Source organism: Hippopotamus amphibius, chromosome 14 (assembly GCF_030028045.1).
Source record: "Hippopotamus amphibius kiboko isolate mHipAmp2 chromosome 14, mHipAmp2.hap2, whole genome shotgun sequence".
NCBI lineage: Eukaryota > Metazoa > Chordata > Mammalia > Artiodactyla > Hippopotamidae > Hippopotamus > Hippopotamus amphibius.
Window position 1 is genome coordinate 31,051,673 of NC_080199.1, and position 6,891 is coordinate 31,058,563.

Sequence of the window (6,891 nt, forward strand, 5' to 3'; positions counted from 1 at the left end):
GAAGAGGGTAAGAATTTAATGAGGTGTGACAGACAGGTGAACTGATTCCATATAGGACTTTTGTACACGGGGAAAGCAAAGAGCTTTATCTTTCATTGCCTCGATAGACACCTGAAATGAAATATAGAAGACAGAGGGCAGGAGGAAAAAAATGATGCTCTCCTGCAGGGGCCAACGGGGGGATAAATCAAGGGAAGCGAAGAATACAATTCAGGCCATTTGAAAAGATGCCGTTGAATGTGACGCTCTGAGCTTATGTAGCAGAGGGGAGGCTGACTTTTTATATTAAAAGCACCAAATGCTGCCAAAGAGAATATTCCCCTTCTTCTCTTTTTCCTTTTGGTATGCCAAATTTTCATTAATAGCCTGAGTGACCAAAGCATGCAATTGATTGATAAGTAGATAAGGAAAGAAGTTTCCCTGGGAATGGTTATTTTAGGGCTTAGGATTGCTTACAGAGACTTTGGAAAAACCATGTTACTTAAATTAAGGCCGAAAATTATTATATAACACCTAGGGATAAGCTTTAGAAATGAATAATCCATATTTTTAAATTTGGGTCAGTTCTGTAGAGATATAAACAATGTACGGAAACTGGCAGATTGTGTGTCATTTACTAAATAATTATATCTTGTGGTAACTGTGCTTCACTTTTCCATGTTACAGTCTGGGCAGATCTTGGAATATTCACAATAGCAATGGGTCACCAGGAGAAGTCATCAGATGGAAACAAGAAGGAAAACGGCCCGATTACCTTCTTATTACATAAATTTCTGAGTAGATACACGTAGAGGCTTGATGGAAGGGGTAAAGAACCCATGCATAGGTAACTTGTCTGCCATCTTAAGTTCTATTTGGAATACAGTGAGGGTTAAGTAAGTACATAAATGAAAAAACTGAAATAAATTTACAACAAAAAAAGGAGACCTATACTATACGCATAGGATTTGGAATTTACTGAAGATTTATCTGCAGTCACCACTTCTAATATCACCAAACTTCAGTTTTTTCATCTGTAATAATAAGTTATGAAAACCAGCGGGAACCACTGAGAAGGATGTAAAAAGAGAATCAAGTTTTGTTGGTTGGAGATAGATTTTTTTGTTTAATTTATTTTATTTATTTTTTGCTGCATTGTGTCTTTGTTGCTGTGCGAGGGCTTCTCATTGCAGTGGCTTCTCTTGCTGCGGAGCATGGGCTCTAGGCGCACGGGCTTCAGTAGTTGCAGCACGCGGGCTCAGTAGTTGTGGCACACTGGCTTAGTTGCTCCACGACATGTGGGATCTTCCAGGACCAGGGCTCGAACCCGTGCCCTCTGTATTAGCAGGAGGATTCTTAACCCCTGCACCACCAAGGAAGTCCCACGTGTCTTTTATAGTCAGAGCAGTTTCAATAAAATGAAAATGGAAGCAGCACCAGGTTTCACAGGGTGGAGCAGGAGGGAAGATTAAAAAAACTGGAAACAGCATCCTCTGCTCCCTGCCACCTGCCCCTGCAAAGAACTTATAACAACCCTTCATCTCTCCCCTGTTCCCTTCTCCACTTTTGGTTGCAGATAGATTTAATTTGGTTTGTTTAAGGGGTTAAAAGCAAAGATTACATTTGATGTCTTTGACAGTGTTGAACTTTGCCTGAGTCCCATGCTCCTGAAAAACAACGCAGGTGACGATATATGCAGATTCGGGCAGGTGCTGGTTCAAGTCCTGGTTTGCCATTGGTTGGCTGTGTGGCATTATACATGTTACAGCATCTCTGAGTTGGTTTCCTCAAATGGGAAAATGTGTGTTGTAGATTAGAGAATCTCCTCAGAATTCTTACAACTCTAAAATTCCATGGAAAGAGAATTATGCTGGTGTTTCCTTATAGGTTGATAGAGACAAGTCTAAAATCTTTTTTTCTTTTTTCTCCTCATTTATTCTTTTAGGGACATATATTGATAGGCCTTTAGGTTTAATGTTTTGTTTTATATTTTTTATCCAAATGAAGAGGCTATGGATTCTTGAATTTCAGCATTTATTCTGAGGGCAAGTCAGAAATATTTGTGCTAAAATGTATCTTTATACTTCAATTTTATTACCTAGGGATGTTTGGCATTTTGACTAATAATACCAGAGATTTCCTTCCTGTGCAGTTCCCCAGGGCTTTAGATTTAGATAGGGGCCTGGGTGAAATGCCAAGATGTTATGCTTTCAAATACCCAGCTCCTTTGAAGAGATGTGTCTTCAGTGTTCTCCTCTTCATGGAGATGCAGAAAGAAGCTGGCCTTAATTACTGCTCAGTGAGGAATCACTGGAATATTTTTTTAAGGTATAAAGAACAGCTTTGCTTCTGGTTTAAACTTAGGCCCAGCTGTTAAAACCAGGTTCTTCCCATTTTATAAATGGAGAATAAGAATTTTTGCAATATCATATTTTAAAGATATTTTGAATAGGACAGGGAGTCTGTGTTCCATTTTGCATACCCTCGGAGGATGAAAGATATCGATTGCTACATTCTATGTATACTTATGTAAGAGAAAAGTATTTAAGAATGTTTATTTAAGAGTCAGAATGCATCTAGTCTTTTCTCTCTAATCTCCTGGATTTATCCTCATTCTTGTTCTCAGCCTTCACTTTCAAACAGCATAAAACCTAAATTCTAGCTTGTCCTTGCTGAAACTCACACTGCATTATTGGTCACTTTATTCTTGTTTGCTACAACAAAGTCACCATCCCAAGAAAGTTTCAGTTTTCAAGACTGATAGAAGCTGGAAGAGGATTTATAACCAAGTTCTTTGAATCCTAGTAAGTCAATTTCTTCATCAAAAATATTAGTTACCAAGGCCTAAATGTGGTCACTATCAAATGCCAGGCAGAAATACAGTACTCAATGATCTACTCTAAGTAATTCCTCTAACTATAAATTTCAACATAAAACAAAACAGAATTTTAATCATAGCATTGAAAAACAAACTGATTGTATCTCTACTTTAAAAGAATGGTTAAAACAATAACAACAGAAACAGTGGGTGTTGGAGAAACATTCTTTTCAAATATCAAATGCAGTGAGTTCATCATTAATATGCATTCCTTTGTGGTAATACCAAAAGCACGCATATGTGTATATAAAATGCACACCCCCACTTATGTATCATTAAAAGCTGCCAACAATACAAAGTATAAGATTTTGTAACTGCAATGAAAATATTTTGTAGGATACGTAAACTGGAGGCTCCATGGAGAGTTGCTCAAAAATTATTTGGTTAAAGGGTAAATACACCTTGTACATCATAATGAAAGTCTTATAGGTGGGGTGGAGATTAACACTTCAGGCTGTCTACAGAATATTAATAAAATTCAATATATTTTCTAAAAGGTATAATTTATATTTTGTGGAAATGAGACCCTTTTCTAATAAAATTCTTCTGTCCTTCATTCTGTTCATATAATTTTGCTATAAATCATCCTGTAGGAATTTTTCCCCCTAAATATTCATCTCAGGGAGAACCTATTTAAATAAGCCCTCTTAGCAAGATCTTTCAGAATTAAAATTACACCACAAGCGATACTTCATCCAATATGCTTCCTCCTATAAAATTTTCTTATGCCTAAAATAATATTTTTTGTTGAATTATATTATGTTAAAATTGTCGATTTGAGGTGACTTTGATCTTAAGGAAACACTGTGTTAAAAGAGCAACAAATTATTTTAGCCTTTTTAATTGTACCTTCCCTGAGTCTGTACCATTGCAGCTCCTTTCTGCTCCCCATCTACAATATAGTGAGAAAAACCTAAGGGCATTATTCTCAGCTTCTCCACAAAGAAAGAATAAGAAGGAAGAAAAATTGCTGCTAGATACACTGCCTTTCCTTGGTTTCCGGTAAACTCGAACATTATGTGCTTTCATAGTCATCTGAAGCTAATTTTACTCTACTGTCTGGTAGTCATTAGAATAAAATCTTTTATTTTATTCCTGATAGGAATATAGTGAGTAATTGGATTTCTTAAGATGTGAGGTATAATACAGAGAGTAGATAGATGTGTCAGGCGCGAGCCCATACACACACACACACACACACACACACACACACACACACACACACAGGCCTATGCAAGGTCTCATGCTGCGGGGGGGGTGTCCCTTGAAGATATTACAGAAAGTTTCTATGAGTCAGACGGGCTGACTCCACAGAACTTAGAGAAGGTTTTGAAGGGGGTAATTAGCAAATCTCTTGCTTTTGTACATTAAGTGCTTAACAACTGAATATGCACATGATTTAATTCATCTGTTTCTATATCTGCCCTATATGGTAGGTAGAGCAGGCTTTATCACCCCCATTTTCCACGTGGAAACTGAGTTAAGTGACTCCCCAAGATTACCCGACTCTTTGTACTGTTTTCTTATTTATTTACTTATTTATCTATTTATTTGTTAAACCATAGTTGATTTACAAAAAATATGGGATGCTTCACGAATTTGAGTGTCGTCCTTGCACAGAGGCCATGTTGTCTTCTCTGTATCGTTCCAATTTTAGTATACATGCTGCCAAAGCAAACACCTTCGTACTATTTTCTGATGCAGGACTCCACCAGCGTGCTTCTGTCAACTCTCCTGGGCCCTGTGGGGGCCCTCAGCACCGAGCGAGAAATGAATCACGGGCTCAGATTAAATGTATACATTTGTTTGCTGTGGGATCTACATGAGAAGCAGCAGTGCGAACAGCCTCCACCGTCCTTGCAGCACTGGGCACTTGATAAACCCTCTGTGTGTCACGTGGAGCATCACAGGCTGCCGCATAAATAAGTTCAGGAACAGAAATCACTGCCCTGATCATCTGTGACTTTCAAAACCATTTAGCTCCCTAGAGAACAGCAGGCACTAGCGAGCAGCTGCAGTCCTTCAGTACAGTTCACAGATATTTATTGTGCGCCAATACTAATCACAAAATATAGTATTTATGTGCTGCTTACTCTGATCTGGACACTGTTCTAAATATTTGTACATGAATAAACTCAATCCTCACAACAATGCTACCGCTATTATTACTATTCAATAATAGTAATTACAGCTATTACTATCCTTCCCATTTAATAGGTAAGGAAATTAAAGCAAAAAGAGCTTAATTATTTGCTCAAAGTCTTATAACCAGGATACAATAGAACCAAAATCTGAACCCAGCCCGAACTTGGGCTATGCTGTGCTGCTCCTCTGGATCTCAGGAGCTGTGCTAAGTGTTGACCAAAATCAACAAGGTTTCTTTATCAGGAAATGCAGAGTCTATATGGGAGACAGACATAGGTGAAGTGCTGTTCTCTGTGAGAGCTGCTGCAGGACAAGTACAGACAAGGCACAGTTAACACACAACACTTAGCGCACCCACCCTTCCCAGGGCTCTCAGGGAGGTGCTCCTGGATGCGGTGAGGTTTCCACTGAGTCAAGAAGGATGAGTGAGGGTTTGTCAGTCTTTAGCACCCAAGGGAGCTGATCCGAAGTACGAGGAATAGCTTCAAAGAAGCACAGAGGCAAGAAACGGCACAGTTCATTCAGAGTTTCTGGGATTTTGAGGGGTTTTGGCACAGAAGCCAGGCAGCAATAAGAAGAAACGGAAGCTGACAAAGTAGGGGCCAGGGGCCAGGGGCCAGGTCATGTCGAGCTACATAGGCTGTGCACAGCAGGTTGGATTTCATCATGGAGATCACAAAGAGCCATGGAAGGGGTGTAAGTAGGAAAGTCAGATGAGATTTGTGTTTTAGGAAGAGACTCCAGAATAACTGGAGAGGACAATCTAGAGGTGGCAGTTGAGATGAATGGCAGTCAGACTAGCTGTGCAAATTGTTTTAAAAAATGATGGGGACTTTGTAAACTAGGGCATGGTGGTGAGAATTTAAGTGAGAGAGAGAACTCCCGACTTTTATGCCTGCTATTCCTAGAGTTAATCTGATTAATATCATTGGTTTCCTTTACTATTTTGCCCAAGTTGGCCAGGTTATTCATCTGCCTTGGAGGAGAATGTTGCAGAAAGATAACGTATCAGTTTGGATACTTTCTGCTTCAAATAAGAAAAATTCAAGTGGAAATGGTTTAAAGAATGAGGAAAATGTAATATTTCATATAGGAAGTTTTGAGTTAAGACACCTTTAAATTTGGTTAATTCAGCAGCTCAGTGACAACACCAAAGAAATCATTCTTTTCCCACTTATCTGTTCCACCTGCCTCAGTGTCACCTGTCTCTCCTATGTCTAGGTATCCTCATGGTCTCAAAATGACTGCCACAGTCCCACAAATCAATATCAGCAAACAGATTAGGGAGGAGTTCAGCCTCCCCTGACACACACAGATGCACGGTATACAAAATCAGGGTTCTTGTTGCAAGGAAGAAAGAAGGAAGCATTTGTAGAGAAAACTAACAGTTGTCTCTCCATGCAAAGAGAAAGAAGGTAATATTCAGCTTCTTGCATGGAAAGAATAGGGTTGTGCAGCAAGAATCAAGCCTTGTGCACAGGGTGATCTGAACAAATTATCTGAATTTCTTCATCAGCTCTTTTAGTGTGCCAATAGCAAGGTTTTAGCGGGCCTGGTCACAGTTTCAGGTAAAGGACGTGTAGACCAGAAAAGGTTGTAGGGGAAGACAGTCTTTGTCTGATCCCAGGAGGTGGTGAAGGAGAGAGAGAAAGCCGGTGAGATTGGAGATGTCGTCCTGGTCTCCCTTCTTGGGGCTGGTTTGTGGAAGTGGCAGTGGTGTGCAGCGTGGAGGCGGTGGGGCACAGGCGTTCCCCAGCTGGCAGGAGGCAGTGAGAGGGGAGGCCCATGCTCCACTGCCCGGTTTGGAATTCTGAGAGGAGTCCGCTCTGCACAGAGCCTTGTGAGGAGAGGGGAGCAGCGTGGTCAGACAGAACAAGGTCCCCCTGGCA

The 6,891-nt window shown here is 40.1% G+C and overlaps 1 non-coding gene across 1 annotated transcript; it reads right to left on the reverse strand.

The window, feature by feature from the left end:
• Positions 1 to 4,432: 4,432 nt before the first annotated feature.
• LOC130836038 (U6 spliceosomal RNA) lies at positions 4,433 to 4,534 on the reverse strand. Its single transcript, XR_009049102.1, has one exon. It is a non-coding gene; the product is annotated as a U6 spliceosomal RNA (small nuclear RNA).
• Between the last annotated feature and the right edge of the window lie 2,357 nt (positions 4,535 to 6,891).